This window comes from Heptranchias perlo, chromosome 19 (genome assembly GCF_035084215.1).
Source record: "Heptranchias perlo isolate sHepPer1 chromosome 19, sHepPer1.hap1, whole genome shotgun sequence".
Taxonomy (NCBI): domain Eukaryota; kingdom Metazoa; phylum Chordata; class Chondrichthyes; order Hexanchiformes; family Hexanchidae; genus Heptranchias; species Heptranchias perlo.
This window is the reverse complement of record NC_090343.1, coordinates 11,061,058-11,088,712: the sequence shown is the minus strand read 5'-3', so window position 1 is coordinate 11,088,712 and position 27,655 is coordinate 11,061,058.

Genomic DNA, 27,655 nt, shown 5'->3' with positions numbered 1-27,655 from the left:
GCAACCGTGCCCCCTAGTTCTAGACTCTCCAGCCAGGAGAAACAACCTCTCAGCATCTACCCTGTCAAGTCCTATCATAATCTTATATGTTTCAATGAGATCACCTCTCATTCTTCTAAACTCCAGAGAGTATAGGCCCATTTTACTCAACCCCTCCTCATAAGACAACCCTCTCATCCCAGGAATTAATCTAGTGAACCTTCGATGCACTACCTCTAAGGCAAGTATATCCTTCCTTAGATAAGGAGACCAAAACTGCACACAGTACTTCAGGTGAGGTCTCAATAAAGCCCTGTACAATTGTAGTAAGACTTCCTTACTCTTATACTCCAACCCCCTTGCAATAAAGGCCGACATGCCATTTGCTTTCCTAATTGCTTGCTGTACCTGTATGCTAACTTTTTGTGTTTCTTGTACAAGGACGTCCAAATCCCTCTGAACATATAATAGTTTCTCACCATTTAAAAAATATTCTGTTTTTCTATTCTTCCTACCAAAGTGAATAACCTCACATTTCCCCACATTATACTCCATCTGCCACCTTCTTGCCCACTCACTTAACCTGTCTATATCCCTTTGTAGACTTTTTGTGTCCTCCTCACAGCTTACTTTCCCACCTAACTTTGTATCATCAGCAGACTTGGATACATTACACTCGGTCCCTTCATCCAAGTCAATAATATAGATTGTAAATAGCTGAGGCCCAAATAGTGCAGCACCCCACTAGTTACAGCCAGCCAACCTGAAAATGACCCGTTTATCCCTACTCTCTGTTTTCTGTTCGTTAACCAATCCTCTATCCATTATAATATGTTACCCCCAACCCTATGAGCCCTTATCTTGCATAACAACCTTTTATGTGGCACCTTATCGAATGCCTTTTGAAAATCCAAATGTATTACATTCACTGGTTCCCCTTTATCTACCCTGCTAGTTAAATCCTCAAAAAACTCTAACAAATTTGTCAAACACGATTTCCCTTTCATAAAACTATGTTGACTCTGCCTAATCATATTATGATTTTCTAAGTGCCCTGTTACCACTTCCTTAATAATGGATTCCAGCATTTTCCCGATGACTGATTTTAGGCTAACCACCTGTAGTTCCCTGTTTTCTCTCTCCCTCCTTTCTTGAATAGCAGGGTTACATTTGCTACCTTCCAATCCGCTGGGACTGTTCTGGAATCTAGGGAATTCTGGAAAGTCATAACCAATGCATCCACTCTCTCTGCAGCCACCTCTTTGAGAACCCTTGGATGTAGGCCATCAGGTCCAGGGGATTTATTGGCTTTTAGTCCCATTAGTTTCTCAAGTACTTTTTCTCCACTGATATTAATTACATTTTGTTCCTCATACTTACTGCTGGTTATTGCAGGAATTTAGCATGCCCAGAAAGCTATGCCTTTAAGAGACAGTGGCTGCTTTTTCGTTCATTTGTAGGACTTAAAAAACATGTTTCCCCATGCTGTGCACATTAGATTACCAGGAAAATGTTTTTGTAGGTTGAATGCAGACCCTTGTGCGAGCCCTAACAATCGTTCAACACCAGAATCCTATTGCAACTGACAACTAAAGCTGAAAATGGATTGACTGCTCCGTTCACAATGTGCCCTGTAATAAATTGCAAAACACAATCACAATGAAAAACGTCTTTTTAATTATTTAAACAAAAAACTCAAATTAACACAAGTGATTTATATCTGTGTTCGAGCTAAGGCAAAACACTGAGCTGCCACAAAAGGGAACAGCAAGGGTACAGTGGAAGAATCAGCCCCGCAGCTCAGGACACCAGTGAGTCCTACCACTGTGTAATGGCCTGGCCACTGGCAACCGACCAACCACGTGGATGGAAAATGCAATTCAAGTATGTAAACAGCATAAGTATATGCTGGCTTCAGAAACAATGATTAGAGGTGTCAGCCGTGGCTCAGTGCGCCTCTGAGTCAGAAGGTTGTGGGTTCAAGTCACACACCAGAGACTTGAGCACATAATTTAGACTGGCACTCCAGTGCAATGCTGAGGGAGTGCTGCATTGTTGGAGGTGCCGTCTTTCGCATGAGACATTGGCTGCCGTGTTTCCTGCATTACAACATTGACAAACTTCAAAAGTACTTCATTGGCTGTAGAGTGTTTTGGGACGTTCTGAGGATGTGACAGGCGCTATACAAATGCAAGTTCTTTCTTTCTATGATATACATGAGCACTCATGAACATAGGAATTGCTAGACAAGAAAAGACCAAGGTCCATCTAGTTCGCCTTCTACCCGTCACATGATGCAATGATAATGGAGTCGTTGATTAATCATAGCAATCAATCTCTACCAATTAGTCTACAATAAACCCAGACATGAGGTAAGGAAAACCCAAGTGGTGGAGAGCTTTAGGAACTATAGGTCGGTCCAAAGTCACCTGTTCTTCCCAAGCATGTTACACTTGTCACATGTCTTGCAAATCCAAGGGGCGAACATTGAAACTTATTACAATTTGTTGTTGTTGCTTCTCAGGGACTCATCTAATGATGTATTATAAATCACTGTGGTTGTCCTGGCCATCAGGAGGGTCACACACTTGGTAAAGATACAAGTCTTAAATCACAGAGCTCTGCATTAGAAGTTAGACCACAACAAGCTCTGTTACTTAAATGGTGCCACAGTTGAGGTTGGTAGGTTATTTTCTCTATTTTGCCCTCTTCGGTCCTGAAAGCACCATCTTGTACCAGGCTACACGTGCTTGGGCACTGCCAGCAATCCCAATTAGCCCTTCTTCATTTGTGAACCTAGACAGTGCTGGTAGAATATTCAACCATGTGGCCATCATACTTGTGACTGATCTAGTCCTTGCCCACTATATTAAAAAAAAATGCAAACCTAGCGCTGGGGTTCATTTCTAGAAAAGCAGAGAAGTTACATTAAACTTGTATAGAACCTTGGTCAGACCACACTTGGAGTACTGTGCACAGTTCTGGACTCCATATTATAGAAAGGAAAAAGAGGCACTGGAAAAGGTGCAACAAGGATTTATAAAAATGATACCAGAACTGAGAGGTTATACCTATCAGGAAAGACGGAACAGCTTGGGGCTCTTTTCTTTAGAAAAGAGAAGACTGAGGGGTGACCTAATAGAAGTCGTTAAAATTGTGAAGGGATTTGATAGGGTAGATGTAGAGAAGATGTTTAGGTGAGTCCAAAACTAGGGGTCATAAATAAAAGATAGTCACTAATAAATCCAATAAGGAATTCAGGAGAAACTTCTTTACCAAGAGAGTGGCTAGAATGTGGAACTTGCTACCACATGGAGTGGTTGAGGCGAATAGCATGGATGCATTTAAGGGGAAGCTAGATAAGTACTTGAGGGAGGAAGGATATCTGATAGGGTTAGATGAAGTAGGATGTGGAGCATAAACACCGGCACAGACCAGTTGGGCTGAATGGCCTGTTTCTGTGCTGTAAATTCTATGTAATTCTATCCACACATGCGGACTGTCAAACGTAGGTCACTGGACCCTGAGAGGAAACCCTGGCTGAGTAGTTTTGCCCTCCCAGGGATGTTGGTGCCAAATGTAGCACCCCCGACTGAGACTAGCTAAAAACACACACTCGTCATTCACCGAGGCTTTCCTGGTCTGTATGAATCTGTATGACCAAAATAAACAGGGCATTTATCCATTTGGAAAACCCTATATTTGCTTTAATTAAAATAATTAAAGTTAGTTGTGGGGCAGTGTGCAAAACAAAAGTGTTTTGTAAAATGTGAAGTGAGAAGGAGTTCTGTTTCTAAAGAAATGAAATCCTTTCACACCTAGAGACTTGCCGGTTACAATTCCATTAAAAAAAACTAGTGAGTCAGTTGATAGCTTTGTAAATTCTACTAAATGGTAACGCACAAAACTATCAGGAAAATCCAAGCTGTGGAATGTTTGAATGAGCAGTATTCTTCGATGTCTGTCATTACAGTGCTGCAGTAACACCATGTGCCTGTTGACAGCACTGTTGAGGCCAGGCATCGAAACAGCTCCTTGGAGAATCTCATAACCCTTCTTTCAGAAGTGAGAGAGCTCCCTCTAGCACGCATTAGAAACGTAGCAAAGTTACTTTGGTACTTTTTGTGTTGTACATATTCAGCTTTTCACTTCCAGCATACGGAATCACTCAGGACTTTCTGCATTCTGCACTATTTTTTCCCTCCACTAATCTTCCCTCTGAACTTGTTCCCTTATCCCTTCTCTTCTAGGCATTGTCTCTGGGGTAAAGGAAGAAAGAAAGAGCTTGCATTTATGTTTTTTTTTATTCGTTCACGGGATGTGGGCGTCGCTGGCAAGGCCGGCATTTATTGCCCATCCCTAATTGCCCTCGAGAAGGTGGTGGTGAGCCGCCTTCTTGAACCGCTGCAGTCCGTGTGGTGATGGTTCTCCCACAGTGCTGTTAGGAAGGGAGTTCCAGGATTTTGACCCAGCGACGATGAAGGAACGGCGATATATTTCCAAGTCGGGATGGTGTGTGACTTGGAGGGGAACGTGCAGGTGGTGGTGTTCCCATGCGGCTGCTGCCCTTGTCCTTCTAGGTGGTAGAGGTCGCGGATTTGGGAGGTGCTGTCGAAGAAGCCTTGGCGAGTTGCTGCAGTGCATCCTGTGGATGGTGCACACTGCAGCCACAGTGCGCCGGTGGTGAAGGGAGTGAATGTTTAGGGTGGTGGATGGGGTGCCAATCAAGCGGGCTGCTTTATCTTGGATGGTGTCGCGCCTTTCACAACTTTAGGATCTCCCATAGCGCTTTACAGCCAATGAAGTACTTTTGAAGTGTAGTCACTGTTGTAATGTAGGGAATTGTGGCAGCTAATTTGTGCACAGCAAGATCCCACAAATGTGTTGGTTGAGGGATAAATATTGGCCAGGACAACAGGGAGAATTCCTCTGCTCTTTTTCGAAATAGTGCCATGTGATCTTTTACATCCACCTGAGAGGACAGGCTGGGTTTCAGTTTAACGTCTCATCTGAAAGACGGCACCTCTGACAGTGCAGCACTCCCTCAGTACTGCACTGGAGTGTCAGCCTAGATTTTTGTGTCCAAGTCTCTGGAGTGGCACTTGAACCTTCTGACTCAGAGGTGAGAGTGCTACCACTGAGTCACACCTAACACCTAGTTACAAAGTGACTAGTGACAAAGCACCACAGTTAGTGGCCCTCCGAAACTATATCAGAGTGATTGTTCTCCAGATGAGACCATAAACCATCTATTGACCATCAAGCATGATTCCAACCCCACCTAATAGCCATACGTTTACATTTCCATCAGGAGTCGCTGGATAGCAACCAGAGGAAGGAAGCCTGATTTATTTTTCTTCATCTAACCAAGAGATGCTGAGACCAATTCTAGCACTCTCACTGCAAACCCCAGCTGAGATCAATTAATTCTACCAGACAAGGGATTAGAGGTGTAGACGGGTGTATAAGTCACTATTCCCACTTTTAATTTCAGGAGAATACCATATGCTCAATTTTTAGCTGTTGGAATAGCACTCTGTCTCCTCAATGCCACTCCCCAGGTCCTACCCTCAATAATAGACCAGGCCTATCTCACCTCAATGCCAACCCTCAAGTGCTGCTGCCCCTTCTGGACCAGCCCCTCTCCTCAATGCCACTTCCAGTGTGCTGTTGCCACTAGTGGGCCTGCCCCTCCTCCTCAGTGCCGCCCCCTAAATGCTGCAGTAGTTAATGGACCAGGCCCCTCTCATCTCAGAGTCACTCCCCCACCACCCCGAGTGCTGCTGCTGCTGATGCACTGGCTCTGCTCTGTGGTGCTACCGCTAATGGAAGGGATCCCTGCCTCTGGCACACTGCAGGCGGGAATTACTGAGAGCACAGCATGAAGAGGAGGGAATCCCTTCCATTAGTGGCATAACTGGGGAGCAGCATTGAGGTGGGCCTGTAAATGGTCGACCAGGACTCCCCCCCCCCGAAACAGGTGGGAGGCTGCATGCATATACAAATCGGAGCCCTATGCCGCTCCTCGGACCACGCTTGCAATTTTAAATTACAAATAGGTGGAGCGTGCAGAGCGACATTCCACCATTGGTACCTGGCAGTGAACGGCCTAACTACCAGTCCATAAAGAGGCTGCTAGAGGCCGCTAAAAAATGTCCTGGAACATTTTGGGGGGAAATTTATTTGGGGCCAGGAGAAGCAGGAATGTTACAATGAAGATATGACAACAATCAACGATTGTCATATTGTGGGATGTACCAAAATGTATATAGAAGGGTGTGAAGTATATCAGAGTGTGTTATACCGAGGGGATGTGCGGTATGTCAGTGTTATAGTGAAGGGTGTGTGTTATGTGGGTAGATAAATAGAGGGTATTACAGAGGGAGTTATGAATGATGTGCTGCATCAGAGAGTAGTTCTATATACCAAGTCTCATTTACACTTTCTAGAATCACACTTTAATAATGATTTGTCTGTAACTTCATCACATTCTCCATTATACACTCTCATCCTATCACAAGATGTAAAGGGTGCTAGCTTCTTCAAATGACCATAAGTTGTGGATACTACAGCGCGGGATAAAATAAGTTAAAATAGGTCCTCTTTCACTAAAGACTGAAACGCTATATCAAATGCCCAAACATGGATAATTGGCACTGTCGCCTACAGTGGGCATTGGCAGTGATGTGTTCCATGATATTTGTCAACACTGGTGAGCTCCACAGTCCCAGTGGACAATGGTGGACTCAACAGTCCTGATGAACAGTGGTGGACTCAACAGTCCCGGTGAACAGTGGTGAGCTCCACAGTCCCAGTGAACAGTGATGGGCTCCATAGTCCCAGTGAACAGTGGTGGACTCCACAGTCCCGGTGAATGCTGGCGGACTCCACAGTCCTGGTGAACAGTGATGGGCTTCACAGTCCCAGTGAACAGTGATGGGCTTCACAGTCCTGGTGAACAGTGATGGGCTTCACAGTCCCAGTGAACAGTGGTGGACTCCACAAACCCGGTGAGCAGTGATGGGCTCCAGACTCCCTATGAATAGTGATGGGCTCTACAGTCCTGGTGAACAGTGATGGGCTCCATAGTCCCGATAAAGAGTGGTGAACTCCACAGACCCGCTGAACAGTGATTGGCTCTACAGTTCTGGCAGACAGTAATGACCTCCACATCCCAGTTAACACTGGTGTACTTCAAAATGTTGGCAGACTCCACAGCCCCTTAAGAAATGGTGGGATGCTCTGTCGCAGTGGATAATGGCTGACTGTGCAGCTCAGGAGGACAACAATGAACCCCACAACCCATGGAGGAAAACATTGAACTCTCAGCACTGGGAATCCACCTGTATTAAAGAAAAATAATCCATCTAGTCAGCTAGACTGAAGTGACTTATGGGCTGTCACACTATTGAGGAGTTCCACCGGCCACATTAAAACACTAGTGGTTTGCAACATCATCAGAATCCATCAATTGTATTGCACACCCCAGTCCCAGTCGTTCTTACATGAGAGGCTGTGGTACCTTAGAGAGTGTTGCAGTGAAGAACTGTGCATGTCAGTACATGGTAATTTGTACCTTCTGCAAATTTAAAGAGCAACAGCACCAACCACTGACCATGTCCCCCAACTTCACGCACATTAACAGTGCTACCTGTCTTAGATTCTGATTCACTTTTTCCCTCACATAAACGTTCTCACTATCTCTCACTCTCTCACTCACTCAAACACACACTCACACGCGCACACACACACACACACACACACACACACTTACGTGCACTTTGTTCTCAATCAGTAACTAGGATCTGAACAAAAACTATTTAAAGGGGCAATGCCTTTGTGAAAAAAAAAGCATTTGCCAAACTTATTTCTTGTCACAAACACACAACACAGTGAGCTGAATCATATTGAAACGAACCATCGTGTTACTTGCTGGGGGGGGGGGAGGAGGGGGAGGGGGAGTGATATCATCACAACAAAAAGAATTTGCCACTCTCCGCCTTTTCTCCCTCCTCAACCAAACAAAAGGTTTGCAGAATAGTTGTTATTAAGATAAGCGTCCTGTTAAAATATACTGGGACCAAAATCTTTCTCCCATTTTTTTTTTCTCTCAGTTTTCTGCCCTCTGCTGAAGACATTGACTCGTTGCTAGGTTACAGTTCCACAGGTGCTGGGCACCTCTTCCAAGTGGCCATTCTTCCAGCGTGAGCTTAGACAGTCAGTGTCGGCCGGCAGGCTATTTGTTTATTGAAGGGCATCGTGGTCAACCCCAGTCCTCTTCTCACCTGAGATCGACTTTCTAACAGGACAATCTGGATTTGCAACCGGGAGCGGAAACTGGCTGAATGTTTCCTCATCCTTAGAACAGGGCTATTGTATCACCTCACCTGCTGCCCCAGTTAAGCTCAGCTAACCCAGTGCAGCCCAGAGACTAGACCTTCCAAAGTGTGTTACACTGGGTGGTGCCTTTACCTAATGGGCCACTGGGGACATCCAATCAAACTTTTTCTTTCAATCATTTGTTTTGATGACTCGAATCATATCGGAAAGCTTCACCGTGTCCCGCTAATGTGACAAATAATTCACAAACCTTCCAACTCACCTTCTTCCCCAAGCTAAAGGTTTGTGGAATAACTTTTCATTAAACAACCGCCCCTTTAAAATATATTAGTTTCCCCCTCTTTGTGCCATTTTCAATTCAAAGGAATTTGCACACTAAGCTCTAGTGTTACGCAGCGGGGGTGGAGGGGGGGTGGTGAATGTAGCAGCTGACTCCTGGGACACGGCTGTATAGAAGGCCGGAACGAGGGGTTCGGAAAGCCACCTACGAACATATGAAAATGACAGGCAGGAAAAGCCCATCGGGTCCGTTAAGCCCGCCCCACACAGATGCGATTCCTGAAGCATCATAATTAGACACCCCCGACCCACCCGCAGCCATGTAATCTCCTGGGAGAAGCAAGAAGCCAGATTAAAAAGAAACAAGGTCAATAGAGGGGAAAATTCCTCTCCGAACCCCCCACCCTCCCCACTTAGGTGATTGAAAACATAATACAGGAGACCACATTGACCATGTTTGTATCATCTGGTAGTTTATCTACCCTTTATAGGACTTGATCTCCACCCCAGCCAGGAACTGGTCCAGCTCTCTTTTGAAGGTTTGCTGAGAGTCAATAATCACCGCACGAGCAGGCAACTAGTTCCAAAGGTTAACTACCCTCTGACCATTACTGCCAGCGATCAAGCCTCCATAATTGCAATAGAAGCCCCAACACCAGCATCCACCCTCTGCCAAACAATAAACCCAAAGGTCATTTTCTTCACCTCATGACCACACATAATAACTCCCTGCTCTGAGCATCTTTCTGAAAGCATCTTTCTGGGTGGTAGAGCAATGTCATAGGGTTAGGGTCTGTCCTACAGTGACCAGCACTCCACATATCATGTGCAAGTTCAAAGCTCCTCTGCCTGTTCTGTGGCTAAGTCCACACCAAGTGTGGTACTGAGCCACTTAGAGATGGAAAATTCCCTTTAATATGGATTGCTGAGACTCGATCCTAACTCGGCACAGACCAGGAATGGAATCTAGGATCTTCCTGGCCGACACAGATCCATTCCACACAGGGAGGTGCACTTAACCAACAGGAGGGGCTCCATCATGTGTTTATAAATGCAACTACTTAAACTCTGCTTCACACCGTTAAAACTGTCCCTTATATGGAAGAGAATTTGAGTGTATATATATATATATATATATATATATATATATATAGTGGGTTATATTGGCTGAGGACTCTGCATCCAAAAAATAACGAGGGGGAGGTAACAACAAGAACTTGCATTTATATAGCGCCTTCAGTGTAGTAAAACATCCCAAGGCGCTTCATCGAAGTATAATTAGACAAAAATTGACACCGAGTCAAAGGAGACTTTAGGACAGGTGACCAAAAGCTTGGTCAAAGAGGTAGGTTTTAAGGCGCGACTTAAAGGAGGAGAGAGAGGCAGAGAGGTTCAGGGAGGGAATTCCAGAGCTTAGGGCCTAGATGGCTGAAGAAATGGCTGCCAATGGTGGAGTGAAAAAAGTGAGGGATGCACAGGAGGCCAGAGTTGGTGGAACACAGAGATCTCGGATGGTTGTAAGGCTGGAGGTTACAGAGATAAGGAGAAGCGAGGCCATGGGAGGATTTGAACACAAGGATGAAAATTTGAAAATATAGGTCTTGCTGGACCGGGAGTCAATGTAGGTTAGCGAGCAGAGGGGTGATGGGTGACAAGACCTGGTGCAAGTTAGGATAAGGGCAGCAGAGTTTTGGATGAGCTTCAGTTTAGGGAGGGTGGAAGCTGGGAGACCGGACAGGAGAGCATTGGAATAGTCGAGTCTAGAGGTAACAGAAGCACACAGCCAGTCAGTGATGGAAAAGCAGAGAGTATGGAACATAGTGCAGGTCAAGGTTGCAGAAACAGAGTGGGACACAGCAATGAAAGGATTTGTAAATGAGGACAAACATTTTGAAATCCATTTTTTGGGGGGCAGGGAACCAATAGAGCTTGAGAAGGACAAGGACAATAGGTGAGGAGGTCTTTATAAGGAATGTGATGGAGGTGAGTTTTGAACAAGTTGGAGTTCATGTAGGATCAAGTTTAGGAGGCCGGCGAGGAGGGCATTGGAGACATCATGCCTGCAGTCAATGAAGACATTGATGAGAATTTCAATGGCGATGGGGCTGAGGTAGGGACAGAGGCAGGCAAATAAGTATGTGGTTTGAGTGAACCATCTGCTTGGGCCCTCTCGGCACACATGCACTCATGCCACACATTTAATCTGAAGGCCGACACATACTTCACACAGAAATGTTTTCAGTTCATTTTTTTCCTGTAACAGAGCGCCGCAAAGGCAGTGTGTTAGTCAGACTGTCTCATACCCTTTGACCGAATGGCACTTTGCTTGTGTTTATTTTTGGCTGTGCTGTGTTATAAAATAAACGCTTCACATTAAATCTATAATATATGCTTTGGTGCGGTTGTTCTCCAGAGGCCTTCTATGAACCTGCCACCAGGGCTCCATGAGAACAATCACTAATTCAGCTGTCATTAAGAGCTGTCACAGCTGTTCCCAAGACAGCGAGCCTGTGCCGTTTCAGGGCTTGACTTCAGTCCAACCCTCACAGAGACATAGTTATCTCCCCTCCCCTCACAAGGACATAGTTATCTCCCCTCAAGGACACATTTATCCCCTGCTCCACTCAGAGAGGCACAACCATCATCCTCTTTTCTCTCCCCTCACACACATGTATCCATTTGGCAGAGCTTACTTAAGAGTGCTTAAGTGTACAAGCGCAGTCTCAAATCTTAAAGCAGTTAGTACACTCCATGCTGGCAGTTAGAGATATGAATTAAAAATAATTCACGAGTAACCAACTAATCAAAGGGCACTGCAGGTGGGTCTGACTAGTGATTGGCCTGTTCCCTGTCCATCATTGTATTCTCAAGCCTATCATCAGTGCCAGTACACTGTAATGTTCTAGTACGCCCATTGATTGGAACTGGAGGGTGATGTTATGATGAGCTTTTCAAAATTCTCTAGAGGGAGAAAGTGGGTGCTTATCATAGTCAGTGAGAGTTGTTCAGAAAGGATAAAGGAGATGTGTGCAGAAGCTACAATTTGGTTTAGTAGCCTATAATTCATTTGGTTTAGATTTTAATTGAAAGGGAACTGGAGTCGTTCTGAAGAAGAGCTTGCACCCAAAACATTAACTTGTCAGTTCCCTCCACAAATAATGATTAAGTGAGTTTCCAGCATTTTCTGTTTTTGTTTTAGATTTCCAGCATCTGCAGTGTTTTTGAAATACTTTGTAAAAGATACAAAGAGCTTGCATTTATATAGCACCTTTCACAACCTCAGGACATCCCAAAGCACTTTACATCGAGTTACATCAAAACTACAGTACAGAAACATGCCATTCGGCCCAAATGGTCTATGCCAGCGTTTATGCTCCACACGAGCCTCCTCCCTCCCTACTTCATCTAACCCTATCAGCAAACCCTTCTATTTCTTTTTCCCTCATGTTCTTATCTAGTTTCCCCTTAAATGCATCTTTGCTATTTGCCTCAACTATTCCTTGTGGGAGCACGTTCCACATTCTTACCACCCCTAGGGTAAAAAAGTTTCTCCTAAACACTAAAGGCACTTTACAGCCAATGAAGTATTTTTGAAGTGTAGTCACTGTTTTAATATAGGAAACGCAGCAGCCAATTTGCACACAGTGAGGTCCCACAAACAGCAATGTAATAATGACCAGATAATCTGTTTTTAAGTGATATTGGTTGAGGGATAAATATTGGCCAGGACACCAGAGAGAATTCCCTGGCTCTTCTTCGACATAGTGCCGTGGGATCTTTTATGTCCACCTCAGTGGCATCAGTTTAATGTCTCATCCGAAAGACGGCACCTCTGTTCGTGTAGTACTCCCTCGGTGTCAGCCTAGATTTTGTGCTCAAGTTTCTGGAGTGGGACTTGCACCCATAACCTTCTGACTTAGAGGGGAGAGTGCTACCCATTGAATCACTGCCACACAGTAAATTGCTGTAATGTAAACAAAGTCTATATATGTTTACATATATATTCATAAAATATTTTTTTTTTTATTCGTTCACGGGATGTGGGCGTCGCTGGCAAGGCCGGCATTTATTGCCCATCCCTAATTGCCCTCAAGAAGGTGGTGGTGAGCCGCCTTCTTGAACCGCTGCAGTCCGTGTGGTGACGGTTCTCCCACAGTGCTGTTAGGAAGGGAGTTCCAGGATTTTGACCCAGCGACAATGAAGGAACGGCGATATATTTCCAAGTCGGGATGGTGTGTGACTTGGAGGGGAACGTGCAGGTGGTGTTGTTCCCATGCGCCTGCTGCCCTTGTCCTTCTAGGTGGTAGAGGTCGCGGGTTTGGGAGGTGCTGTCGAAGAAGCCTTGGCGAGTTGCTGCAGTGCATCCTGTGGATGGTGCACACTGCAGCCACAGTGCGCCGGTGGTGAAGGGAGTGAATGTTTAGGGTGGTGGATGGGGTGCCAATCAAGCGGGCTGCTTTATCTTGGATGGTGTCGAGCTTCTTGAGTGTTGTTGGAGCTGCACTCATCCAGGCAAGTGGAGAGTATTCCATCACACTCCTGACTTGTGCCTTGTAGATGGTGGAAAGGCTTTGGGGAGTCAGGAGGTGAGTCACTCGCCGCAGAATACCCAGCCTCTGATCTGCTCTCGTAGCCACAGTATTTATATGGCTGGTCCAGTTCAGTTTCTGGTCAATGGTGACCCCCAGGATGTTGATGGTGGGGGATTCGGCGATGGTAATGCCGTTGAATGTCAAGGGGAGGTGGTTAGACTCTCTCTTGTTGGAGATTGTCATTGCCTGGCACTTATCTGGCGCGAATGTTACTTGCCACTTATCAGCCCAAGCCTGGATGTTGTCCAGGTCTTGCTGCATGCAGGCTCGGACTGCTTCATTATCTGAGGGGTTGCGAATGGAACTGAACACTGTGCAGTCATCAGCGAACATCCCCATTTCTGACCTTATGATGGAGGGAAGGTCATTGATGAAGCAGCTGAAGATGGTTGGGCCTAGGTCACTGCCCTGAGGAACTCCTGCAGCAATGCCCTGGGGCTGAGATGATTGGCCTCCAACAACCACTACCATCTTCCTTTGTGCTAGGTATGACTCCAGCCACTGGAGAGTTTTCCCCCTGACTTCAATTTTACTAGGGCTCCTTGGTGCCACACTCGGTCAAATGCTGCCTTGATGTCAAGGGCAGTCACTCTCACCTCACCTCTGGAATTCAGCTCTTTTGTCCATGTTTGGACCAAGGCTGTAATGAGGTCTGGAGCCGAGTGGTCCTGGCGGAACCCAAACTGAGCATCGGTGAGCAGGTTATTGGTGAGTAAGTGCTGCTTGATAGCACTGTCGACGACACCTTCCATCACTTTGCTGATGATTGAGAGTAGACTGATGGGGCGGTAATTGGCCGGATTGGATTTGTCCTGCTTTTTGTGGACAGGACATACCTGGGCAATTTTCCACATTGTCAGGTGGATGCCAGTGTTGTAGCTGTACTGAACAGCTTGGCTAGAGGCGCAGCTTGTTCTGGAGCACAAGTCTTCAGCACTACAGCTGGGATGTTGTCAGGGCCCATAGCCTTTGCTGTATCCAGTGCACTCAGCCATTTCTTGATATCACGTGGAGTGAATCGAATTGGCCGAAGACTGGCTTCCGTGATGGTGGGGATATCGGGAGGAGGCTGAGATGGATTATCCACTCAGCACTTCTGGCTGAAGATGGTTGCAAACGCTTCAGCCTTGTCTTTTGCACTCACGTGCTGGACTCCGCCATCATTGAGAATGGGGATGTTTGCAGATCCTCCTCCTCCCATTAGTTGTTTAATTGTCCACCACCATTCACGACTGGATGTGGCAGGACTGCAGAGCTTTGATCTGATCCGTTGGTTGTGGAATCGCTTAGCTCTGTCTATAGCATGTTGCTTCCGCTGTTTAGCATGCATGTAGTCCTGAGTTGTAGCTTCACCAGGTTGGCACCTCATTTTTAGGTACGCCTGGTGCTGCTCCTGGCATGCTCTTCTACACTCCTCATTGAACCAGGGTTGATCCCCTGGCTGTTGGTAATGGTAGAGTGAGGAATATGCCGGGCCATGAGGTTACAGATTGTGCTGGAATACAATTCTGCTGCTGCTGATGGCCCACAGCGCCTCATGGATGCCCAGTTTTGAGCTGCTAGATCTGTTCTGAATCGATCCCATTTAGCACGGTGGTAGTGCCACACAACACGTTGGATGGTGTCCTCAGTGCGAAGACGGGATTTCATCTCCACGAGGACTGTGCGGTGGTCACTCCTACCAATACTGTCATGGACAGATGCATTTGCGACAGGTGGATTGGTGAGGACGAGGTCAAGTAAGTTTTTCCCTCGTGTTGGTTCGCTCACCACCTGCCGCAGGCCCAGTCTAGCAGCTATGTCCTTCAGGACTCGGCCAGACTCGGTCAGTAGTGGTGCTACCGAGCCACTCTTGGTGATGGACGTTGAAGTCCCCCACCCAGAGTACATTTTGTGCCCTTGCTACCCTCAGTGCTTCCTCCAAGTGGTGTTCAACATGGAGGAGGACTGATTCATCAGCTGAGCGAGGACGGTAGGTGGTAATCAGCAGGAGGTTTCCTTGCCCATGTTTGACCTGATGCCATGAGATTTCATGGGGTCCAGAGTCAATGTTGAGGACTCCCAGGGCCACTCCCTCCTGACTGTATATCACTGTACCGCCACCTCTGGTGGGTCTGTCCTGCCTGGTGGGACAGGACATACCCAGGGATGGTGATGGAAGAGTCTGGGACGTTGGCTGAAAGATATGATTCTGTGAGTATGGCTATGTCAGGCTGTTGCTTGACTAGTCTGTGGGACAGCTCTCCCAATTTTGGCACAAGTCCCCAGATGTTAGTAAGGAGGACCTTGCAGGGTCGACTGGGCTTGGTGTTTTGCCGTTGTCGTGTCCGGTGCCTAGTGGTCCGATGCCAGGTGGTCCGTCCGGTTTTATTCTTCTTATGACTTTTCATAGCAAGATTTTACAACTGAGTGGCTTGCTAGGCCATTTCAGAGGGCAATTAAGAATCAACCACATTGCTGTGGGTCTGGAGTCACATATAGGCCAGACCGGGTGAGGGCAGCAGGCTTCCTTCCCTAAAGGACATTAGTGAACCAGATGGGTTTTTACGACAATCCGGTAGTTTCATGGCTATCATTACTGATACTAGTATTTTAATTCCAGATTTTTATTTAATTGAATTTAATTAATTGAATTTAAATTCGCCAGCTGCCGTGGCGGGATTTGAACTCATGACTCTGGATTTTAGTCCAGGCCTCTGGATTACTAGCCCAGTAACATAACCACTATGCTACCGTACCCTGCCATAAAATATATTAAAATACAGATGTATACATATATAGGTAACTGTACAAAGACCTGGTGTCTCATAACTTTAACCCTCATAATGAAAACGCATCTCTTCGACCAAGTTATTGGTCACCTTTAGTAACCTTCCCATGAGGGCTTGGTGCTGCTCCTTTTCTTCTCTAATGAAGCTCCTTGGGATGCTTTTCTATGCTAAAGATGCTCTCCAAAGGTATGTTGTTATTGTTCCTGTTTGACGATTGCCAGTTTTCAGACAATGAAAATCACAATTTCGCAAAACTTGTTCCCACCTTTAAAACGGAAGCAAGCGGAAGAAAGAAAAATTAAGGTGAGTGAAAGGTTTAAATCAATACCTTTTTTAGTTTAAGAAAGATGGGATAATCATATAGAGAAATGAAAAATAAAAATGGGACAGATAGGGAATGGGGGGAGATTGAAAGAAGGGAGGAATAATAGAGATAACAAGGCCAGCAGAATTAAAGGGCTAGATTTCCCACCCCCAAACTGCAACAGATTTTTCAGTGGACCAGGGATAGATGCTTTCTCCTGCGTCCCCCATTTCCCACTCACTAGGCCTGGTAATGAAGGGTATGCCCACCCCTAGCAAATGGAATACAATTAACTGCAAAGCAGAGAAACATGCCCTCCTTTGAAAACTGGACGCAAAGGATGCCTGTTCAGACCCAGCATCCAATGATCTCATAACAGCGGTGATGGTGGGGAGGGTCCTGAATTTTTTTTTTGCACTAGTGCCTATGCAAGCACTCACAGACTGTGGCCTTGCACTGGCGGAAAATGAAGTCCCAGGATGTTTTTAAAAGGTTTCCATTTCCAAAGGCCCCGGAGAACTGCTGTAGCAAAACTCTGTCCCCAGTCTGGTGGAACTCCGCAACGGAAACTGAGGAGTTCATCTCCAAAATACTAATGACTTTGAGGCCAGAGGTTAGTCAGGGTCAGGAGCATATTTCCATAGCGCACAGACATTCCCCCGCCCCCCCCCCCCCCACCAGAGATTCTCCTCAATCAAAGGAGGGTGGACAATCCCAGCCACAATTAGGGTTGCCAACACTGGTTGGACGTATTCCTGGAGATTTCATCACATGACCTCCCGCCTCCAACCACTCCGCCTAGTCAAACAGCCTTTTTTCCCATCTCTAATATTTTTATAACTAATAAACCAAAGTGTTCAAAGAAAATGGAAAAAAAACACAATTTTCTAATACCCCTTTTATTTTTCTCCTGGGTATTGCTCGCAGCAGTGTCCAGGAGATTAATCTTTAGTTCCTGGAGGCTCCAGGACAATCCTGGAGGGTTGGTAACCCTAGCCACAATGTTTATGTTAGTTTTAACTGCAAAATTTAATTGTATATATTGTTAATAGTACAGTAATAAAGCTACTCGCAGCTGCTGAATCGCTCTATTACTGGGATAATATTGTTTCCAAAATCGCGGTGTGAACTAACCACAAACAAAACCAATCAGCCCAGAAAGACAGAATTTTCCTGGATTTGTATGAGCTTCATTAATAATTCTAGTATTTATACAGCGCCTTTGACGTTGACCCGTCTTGCACAATGAGTTATTTTTTGAAGTGTGGTGAATGTTATTGCAAAGACAAAATGGTAGGTTCACCAATTACCCTTGAACTATATTTTAAACACTGTTCTTAACCGCCAAGTTATATATTTAGTTTTAAAAAAACCTCTCCGATAGCTGTGTGTGTCCTACAGCTGCTTTTATCGTCCATGGAGCTCAGGACTCCTATTATTTCATATTGGCCACACCCCCTCCACCCTGTGTAACTGTGGAGAGCAATAGTATTGATGCCTATTTTGCCTTACCGTGAAACATACTCCAATAAGAACATAAAGCATGGAATAAGAAAATGCCACGTTACTGAACAAGCCAATCCTTCCATATCTCATGAACAATTAGCCCCTTTACAGACTTTATCCAAACTAATTAGTCTGAGGGATGGTTCTGTGAAATTTCTCTTTGGCTTCCTCCCTCCCCAAAAGTTAATCATCGTCATGGTGCCCAGAGGTAAAGGAACAAACATATTACACGACGTATGTGATCGTCTGTGACTACATATGTATCCTCATAACATTCAACCCAGTTCTTGTCAAGATGTCTATCCAACCATTTTTAAGGATTCAATCAGCATTTTAGCTGCTATTGTTGAGAATCATACTATCAATCTATCTATCTATTTATATATAGATCTATATCTATCAATATACAAACACATTTTATGGTGCATGGAAGGGTAGTTCTAATGTCTTGTCTTGTGTGAGGCTTCTTAATCTTGTACTTGTGTTCTCCAGATCTGAGCTTACAGTAGAATTTAAGTGAATCTTTATATCTATGTTGTTCATATCACTCAGCGTTTTAAAGATCTGGATCATGTCCCTTGATCTTCTTTTCTCCATTTAAAAAAAGCTTTGTTCTGTAAGTCTCTCTCTATAACATGGAACCTTCAGTGCTGGATCTTCTCTTAACCCTACCCTTCTTGAAGGGAGAGAATTTCTGGAGTTGCATTTTTTATACCGTGCAGTTTTCACCTGCCATGCTAAAAAATAGTGGGCAAGAATTTGCTGTCAAAATAACGGTGAGACGAATGGAGTTCACCATTATTTATACGCAAATGGTACAGCAACTTCAGGCGAGGGGCGAGTGTACGGTTAAACTCAAAAATCCAAAAGTTGCCATCCGAATTGTGCCGCTCCACTGTTAGCTTTGCGAAAACGTCATCTGGCTGTCTGCCTCACCACTGAAATGCATTGAATGGCGTGAAGTTCCTGTATTTGCGTGGTAGATACAAACTAAACTCGCCACGGAGAGTTAAGCCAAGTCATTTCAAGTCTAAGTACCCTTTAACGATGTGATAAGTGTTAATTACTGCCAATCAACCTCTCCGGCACTGAAAATTAACTATTACAAGTGTGGAGTCTCATCCTTTCAGGTTTCAATTGGTATTGGAGATTTTAAAAATGTAAAATTTAAAATTTTTAAAGCTTTTTTTCCTTTCTGTCTCTTTTTCCACTCTCTCTTAATCCAATCTTTCCTTCCCTCTCTTTAGTTCTTTTTCTGTACCTGATTTGACATTGAATTCACCCATTCTAATTTACATTTCCTTCTCAGTCCCTGCGCTATTAATTTCACAATCCTTCAATCTGATTGGTTAAGGAGATACCCAGTTGCTTGCCCTGTTCACTCAGGTCCCAGATGCCCTATTAAAACCTAAACGTGCAAGGGTAAATCTAACTAATGGCAGATGCCGTTAGAAGCCCTGCCACAGCAAACTATGGCCCAGTGTGTTTCCATTCTTGAAAATCATTCTTTTGAAAATCTCGCCAGTATCAATTACACAAAGGTTTTGGGTTACTTATGTATCAGCCTTGGCTGATTCTTATCTCTGAGTTAGAAAGTTGTGAGTTCAAGTCTCACTCCAGAAACTTGAACACATAATTCAGGCTGGCACTTTATTGCAGTATTGAGGGAGACAGCATCTCCAACAGTGCAGTACTGAGGGGTGCCATCTTTCAGGTGGGACATTAAACCGAGACCACATCTGCCCTCTCAAGAGAATGTAAAAGATCCCACAGCGCTATTCAAAGAAGAGCAGGCGAGTTCTCCCGGTGTCCTGGCCAATATTTAGCCCTTAACCAACATCTCTAAAACAGATTATCTGGTCATATATTTCAGTGCTGTTTGTGGGACCTTGCTGTATGCAATTTGGCTGCTGTGTTTCCTACTTTACAACAGTGACTACACTTCAAAAGTACTTCATCGACTGTAAAGCACTTTGAGACATCCTGAGGTACTTTATAAATGCAAGTTCTTTCTTTCTTACTTCATGGGCTGAAACATAGATAGGATTATGGTCTCACAGGGACAACAGGAGTAGGCCATTCAGCCCTCGAGCCTGTTCCGCCATTCAATTAGATCATGGCTGATCTGTATTTCAACTCCCTTTACCCGACTTGATCCATGTCCCTTGATACCCTTACCTAATAAAAATCTATTGATCCCAGTCTTGAAAATTTCAATTGACCCAGCATTCACAGCCTTTTGTGGGAGAGAATTCCACATTTCTACTATCCTTTGTGTAATAAAATGCTTCCTGATTTCACTCCTGAATTGCCTTGCTCTAATTTTAAGATTATGCTCTCTTGTTCTGGATTTCCCCTACCAGAGGAGATAGTTCCTCTGTTTCTACTGCATTGAATCTTTTTATAATTTTAAACACCTCAATTAGATCACTCAATGTAGTACTCCAGATGGGGTCTGACCAAGGCTCTGTACAACTAAACATCACTTCCTCCGCTTTGTATTCCAGTCCCCTTGAAATAAAGGCCAACATTTCATTAGCTTTTTTGATTGTTTTTTGTACCTGTGTACTAGCTTTTAGTGATTTGTGTACCTGGACACCCAAATTGCTTTGCTCCTCCACAATCCCTAGTCTATCGCTATTAAGGAAATGAAAAACTCTATTCTGGTATAGAAGGCCTAGTAATCAATCTAATACAAGTGTGTACAACCAGCAGGATGTGATGTGATAAAAACTTGCATTTATATAGCACCTTTAACATAGTAAAACGTCCCAAAGCACTTCACAGAGGTGGGAGAACCTTCATCACACGGACTGCAGCGGTTCAAGAAGGCGGCTCACCACCATCTTCTCAAGGACAATTAGGGATGGGCAATAAATGCTGGCCTCGCCAGCGACGCCCACATCCCATGAACAAATAATATATAAAAAATTTTTTTAATGAATACCAAGCCAAAGAAGGAGCTAGTAGGAGGGGTGACCAAAATCTTGGTCAAAGAGGTGGTTTTTAAGGAGCATTTTAAATGAGGAGAGGTAGTGGAGAGGCAGAGGGGTTTAGGCAGAGAATTCCAGAGCGTGGGGCCTAGACATGGCAAAGGGAAAGTGGGATGCATAAAAGGCCAGAGTCAAATGAACGAAGAGTTTGGGGGGAGGGAGAGCTGTAGGACTGGAAGACATTACAGAGATAGGGAGGAGCGAGGCTGTGAAGGAACTTAAACATGTGGGTGAGATTTTCTTTAAATGAGGCACTGGGGGACTGGGAGCCAATTTAGGTCAGCAATGACAGTAGGGGATGGAGGTGACAGCTTACCACTGTAAAGGGTAGCACTGAGCAGAATGCACTCAACATTTGTCACCTCTGAATTTTAACCAATCTCAATTTCTCTGACAATGCAATACCACCCTTGAAAGTTTTCGATTTTAGGAACAAAATCCACGAGATTCTCACCCATATTGAAGAGGAATTTGTGATGACTAGGAGTGTTGTAATAGTGAGGGATGTATGGCAACATGGGGTTTGTAATCATAAAGGAGTTGTCATAATGAGATGGTGTACAATAATAAACAGGTTTCCAAAATGGGGGGTTGTGGTAACAGGGAGAATTTAATTCTGAGGGATTTTGTATTACAAGGGGCATTTGTAATGAGACGTTTACAATCCTAGGGGTAGATTCCCCAATGGTTTTGTGCACCAGTCTATATTAAACTGAGCCATACAGACATGGAAGATCCCAGGTTCAACTCTCAGTTGACTGATCTCAACCAGAGGTATAGATGGCCTCACCACTCTAAGCTACAGAGGGGAAAAGTCAGACATGGTTCCCACTCCTAATCACTGCCCAGAGACTCCCGTTGGAAAGTACTCTATGTGGATGCCAGGTGAGGACTGGTTCACGTTCAGTTGCATCACACAAATCGAGGATGTTGAGGGATGTTCTTCCCTCTCCTCACTAGTTTCCCCATTTCATAAAAACAAAATAAAGAAAGAACTTGCATTTGGCAAATTTCACGACCTCAGAACATCCCAAAGCGCTTTACAGCCAATTAAGTACCTTATGAAGTGTAATTACTGTTCAATTACAGGCAGTCAATTTGGGCACAGCAAGGTCCCACAAACAGCAATGAGATAATGACCAGATAATCTGTTTTTTAATGATGTTGGTTGAGGGATAAATATTGGCCAGGACACTGGAGAGAATTCCCCTGCTCTTCTTCGAAATAGTGCCATGGGATCTTTTACATCCATCTGAGAGGTTTAGCCTCTCATTCATGGGTTTTCAATCCCAACCATATTACTTGGAGGCGGTGACACTGTTACTCACCTCCAACATGAAAGCAGGTTTTGGGGTAATTTGATAAAGATCTTTAAAATGATGAAGGGATGGGACCGAGTTGATAGAAACAGTGTTTCCAGTGATTGAGGAGTCTAGATATAAGATTAATTGCAAGAGATTTAGGACAGAGAGCAAGAGAAACTTTTTACACTGAGGGTTGTGAGACTGTGGAATGTGCTAACCAAGGTAGTGACTGAGGCAGAGACTGTGTCAACATTTAAGAATAGGTTAGATAGGTGCTTGAAGGAAAAAGGAATTAAGAGGTATGGGAACAGGGTGGGCACCTGGGACTAGAACTACTGCTTGAGTGGAGGATGAAAGTCAACACAGACCGGTTGGGCCAAACGGCCTGTTTCCATGTTGTAATTTTGATCTCATTCTAGGCGTATGGGAACAGATTGCTTCCTGTACTCACAGTTTGGGAATAGTGTGCATGTACCAGAGAAAACTTCAATTGTGCTCTTTAGTGTGAGTTACAAACACATATTAAATTCTTCTGTCCATTATTTTAATGGAGGTGTTAACCAACAGCTTGAAAACTTTGCTAAAATAGTGGAGAAAGGAGTTTCATATCAATGCATTAACTCATTTATTACTAATGTCGCACTGTGTGATTTCACCTCACTAGTCTAGTAAGGATCCTAATATAATATTCCATTTACTCTGTGGTGTGCTGCAGGCAGGTACTGGAGTGGGTGTGTTTCTACGCTATCTGAGACATGATTGAAGTTTAATATGTAAAACAACAGGAAATTATGCAAAATAAAGAAATATGGTCCAAATCCAATAAAGACTGAATGATTAATTACTCTGATTTGGAGAAGCCCTCAGAGCATTTTATGATATAATTAGCATTTTCAATTATTTAATGTATCCCTACCATGCACAACTCAGGATACTTCAAAAGTATTCTCTGGAATGCTAATTTCCTCTCGGAGTTTAATGCACATTTTTATGACATGGGGGAGAGGTTTCCAACACCGATAATTAATGTCACACATTTAGTGTCACACAATTAAGAACATTTTCCGGCTTATGCCAAATGGTTCATTTTTACAGTAAGGATATGGAGAATCCTTATTATAATAAATTTATTACATAGTACTCATAGCACATGTTACAGCAAATCACTTTTACAAACTTCTCATTGTAACAAACTTCCATTATTATTAACCTCTCATTGTAGCAAACTCGGTTATAAATCCATTGTTGTTACAAAACTCTTGTAACAAACTGATATTACAACCTCTTATTACATACCAGAACTGAGCAGTTATACGTAGCAGGAAAGGTTGAACATGCTGGGGCTCTTTTTTCTATAAAAGAGAAGGCTGAGAGGTGACCTCATAGAGGTCTTTAAGATTACGAGAGGGATTGATAAAGTAGACGTAGAGAAGACATTTCCACTTGTGGGGGAGACCAAAACTAGAGGCCATAAATACAAGACAGTCGCTAATAAATCCAGTAAGGAATTCAGGAAGTCCACATGTGTGAATTTCAAATAAGGGCAGCATCGGGCTCACATGTGATTCCCTCTACAGTCAAATAGCCTGCTGACATTCACTGTCTTGTCTCGAAAAATGGCCAGTTGATCAATGTACCAGAGGATGACTGGTGCCCGTGACCATATAGATGGGAGGGATAGTAAATTAGCATAAAATGAAGGCGGGAAAAAATAAAAATAACAAACTTTGATAACACAAACCTCATTGTCAACAATACTGATGTTGCAAACTGAAACTCATCATTGTAAATCTTGTTATCACAAACTCTATTAGTAAGGACTGACCTATGTCTTTCTTTTATTTTCTATTTGTGACGAGGCAGTACATACGAACACATAAAGGTGACGGGCAGGAAAATGTGCTGGTCCATCCAGCCTGCCCCACACTCATGATGATTGGAACATCATGACGAGACACTTCCTACCATACCCCCTCCTCTCCCCTCCCCCCATCCCCCACCCTGCATCCATGTAATCTCCTGGCAGAGGCAAAAAAAAACAGAAAAAAACCCAGGTCCAACGAGGGAGGAAGAATTCTGTAAAATGTACAGTAGGTTAGCATCCTGACATTTCAAACCAGGGCCCTCGGCTTGAATCCAGCCCAGGCTGATAAGATGAAATCATTCTCCGTTAGCTGGACCTATGTGAATTTTGGGTTCGATTTGATCCACAGTACATAATTTGGTTCAGAAAAACTAGCGCCAACCTACCAATTTCACTTGCAGAGGTCATAAGGTTGGCTTGTAGAGATGAACTCTGTACAAGCCTCCATGAAATGTGATGGGAGAGAGTGCCTCCATCTCACTGTTACAGCAGTATAAACAATTTGGAAAGCTGCAAGATCAATTTAGCAACAGACAGTTCCAGCACACATCCACAATATCCCGCAATTTCTGTGCAAGAAATAAAGGAGAATTCCCACCCCTCCCCCACCCCAGTTTTTGACACAATCTCTTGCACCCATGAGGACGGCCTCAACCGGGATCTTGGGTTCATGTCACGCTACACGTTACCCCACCAGCGAACAAATGTTATCTGTTTTTAATATAATGGGTCATTTGCTGGCTCTCTCTGCCTTCCGGATGTTTCTGCCTCTCTCTGTGTTTTTTTTTCTCTGTTTTTTTTCCCTGTTTGTTTTTTTGTTGAATGTGTATTCGGGGGTTCTGCAGGTGACACCTCTCTGTCTGAACACGGTGATTGCCTTGGCAACGGGCAGTTGCAGGGGCAGTCTGTAAACACCATGTATTGTTCAATATGTATAAATGCGTAGGCTTCAAGGAGCTCTTGAAACATTTGCCTGAGGAAGGAGAAAATCTCCGAAAGCTTGTGAATTTAAAATAAAATTGCTGGACTATAACTTGGTGTTGTAAAATTGTTTACAATTGTCAACCCCAGTCCATCACCGGCATCTCCACATCATGACTACCATCGACACCACAAACTGCCGGCTCACAGTGGAAAGGATATCCAAGAAGATCGCGCATTTAGACACAGACATCAAGTTTTTACAGAGCTGCAAGAAAGCAGACAAGATCCCGAAAGGACTCCAGATCACGAACCCACTCAAGTCCACATACAACTCGGATTACGCTGAGAGACTCTGCCGCCGTACCTCTCGCACACTCCGCAACCATCTCATACACCAACTCTACAGCAGACGCCACAACCTCGAAACCAAGATAGAGTCCATACTCTCAACCTGTACTCAGGACACAGCAGACCAGCTACGTTATACCGCCAAACAGACGAGGCAACGGAACTACGCTGCCTACATGAAAACCAAGAGCAGGAAGCTTGAGAAACTCGGCATCACCACCAGCAACGACCAAGCTTCCCCTGGTACCACGGTTGCAACCACAGGGAAGTCTATTGTCAATTTATCCGACCACACCCTTCAACCAGACGAAATCGAAGTTCTCAGCCGAGGGCTCAATTTCTGCCCCACTAGCAAAATGGACCCCACTAGTCTCGCGGCGGACACAGAGGAATTCATCAGGAGAATGAGGCTCCGGGAATTCTACCACAAACCCCAAGATTTCAGCAGCGAACCCAATGAGACAATCGACGATCCGGAACAGCAGACAGAGGGATCCGCGGTACAGCAACCGAAGAGGAAAGAGTCAAACTGGACTCCTCCGGAGGGTCGCTGCCCTCAGCTGGACATGTATGCTCAAGCTGTCAGGAAATGCGTCAATGCCAGATTCATCAGCCGCACTCAGAAGACAGTCCAGAATGTCACCCGAGCACAACGCAACGCCATCAACGCTCTCAAGACCAACCGCAACATCGTCATCAAACCAGCGGACAAAGGAGGAGCCATAGTCATACAGAACAGAACAGACTATTGCAAAGAAGCATACCGACAACTGGACAACCAGGAACACTACAGACGGTTACCCGCAGATCCGACCAAAGAACACACCCATCAGCTCAACAAACTGATCAAGACCTTCGATCCAGACCTTCAAAGCATCCTACGCATTCTCATCCCACGTAATCCCCGCGTGGGAGACTTCTACTGCCTCCCAAAGATACACAAAGCCAACACACCCGGACGTCCCATCGTATCAGGCAACGGAACCCTGTGTGAGAACCTCTCTGGATACATCGAGGGCATCCTGAAACCCATCGTACAGGGAACCCCCAGCTTCTGTCGTGACACTACAGACTTCCTACAAAAACTCAGTACCCACGGACCAGTTGAACCAGGAACACTTCTCACCACGATGGACGTCTCGGCACTATACACCAGTATCCCCCACGATGACGGCATCGCTGCGACAGCATCAATACTCAACACCAACAACAGCCAATCTCCGGAAGCCATCCTACAACTCATCCGCTTCATCCTGGATCACAATGTCTTCACCTTCGATAACCAGTTCTTTACCCAAACACACAGAACAGCCATGGGGACCAAATTCGCACCCCAATACGCCAACATTTTCATGCACAAGTTCGAGCAGGACTTCTTCACTGCACAAGACCTCCAACCAACACTATACACCAGATACATCGACGACATTTTCTTTCTATGGACCCACGGCAAGGAATCACTAAAGAGACTACACGATAACATCAACAAGTTCCATCCCACCATCAAGCTCACCATGGACTACTCCTCAGAATCAGTTTCTTTCTTGGACACACGAATCTCCATCAAAGACGGGCACCTCAGCACCTCACTCTACCGCAAGCCCACGGACAACCTCACGATGCTCCACTTTTCCAGCTTCCACCCTAACCACGTCAAAGAGGCCATCCCCTATGGACAGGCCCTGCGAATACACAGGGTCTGCTCAGACGAGGAGGAACGCGATGGACACCTACAGACGCTGAAAGACGCCCTAGTAAGAACGGGATATGACGCTCGACTCATCGATCGACAGTTCCGACGGGCCACAGCAAAAAATCGCATAGACCTCCTCAGGAGACTAACACGGGACGCAACCAACAGAGTACCCTTTGTCGTCCAGTACTTCCCCGGAGCGGAGAAACTACGCCATGTTCTCCGCAGCCTTCAACATGTCATCAATGAGGACAAACACCTCGCTATGGCCATCCCCACACCTCCACTACTCGCCTTTAAACAGCCACCCAACCTCAAACAGACCATTGTTCGCAGCAAACTACCTAGCTTTCAAGAGAACAGCGTCCACGACGCCACACAACCCTGCCACGGTAACCTCTGCAAGACAAGCCAGATCATCGACACAGATACCACCATCACACGAGATGACACCACCCACCAGGTGCATGGTTCATACTCCTGTGACTCGGCCAACGTTGTCTACCTCATACGTTGCAGGAAAGGATGCCCCAGAGCATGGTACATTGGCGAGACCATGCAGACGCTGCGACAACGGATGAACGGACACCGCGCAACAATCGCCAAACAGGAGGGTTCCCTCCCAGTCGGGGAACACTTCAGCAGTCATGGACATTCATCCACCGACCTTCGGGTAAGCGTACTCCAAGGCGGCCTTCGAGACACACGACAACGCAAAATCGTCGAGCAGAAATTGATAGCCAAGTTCCGCACCCATG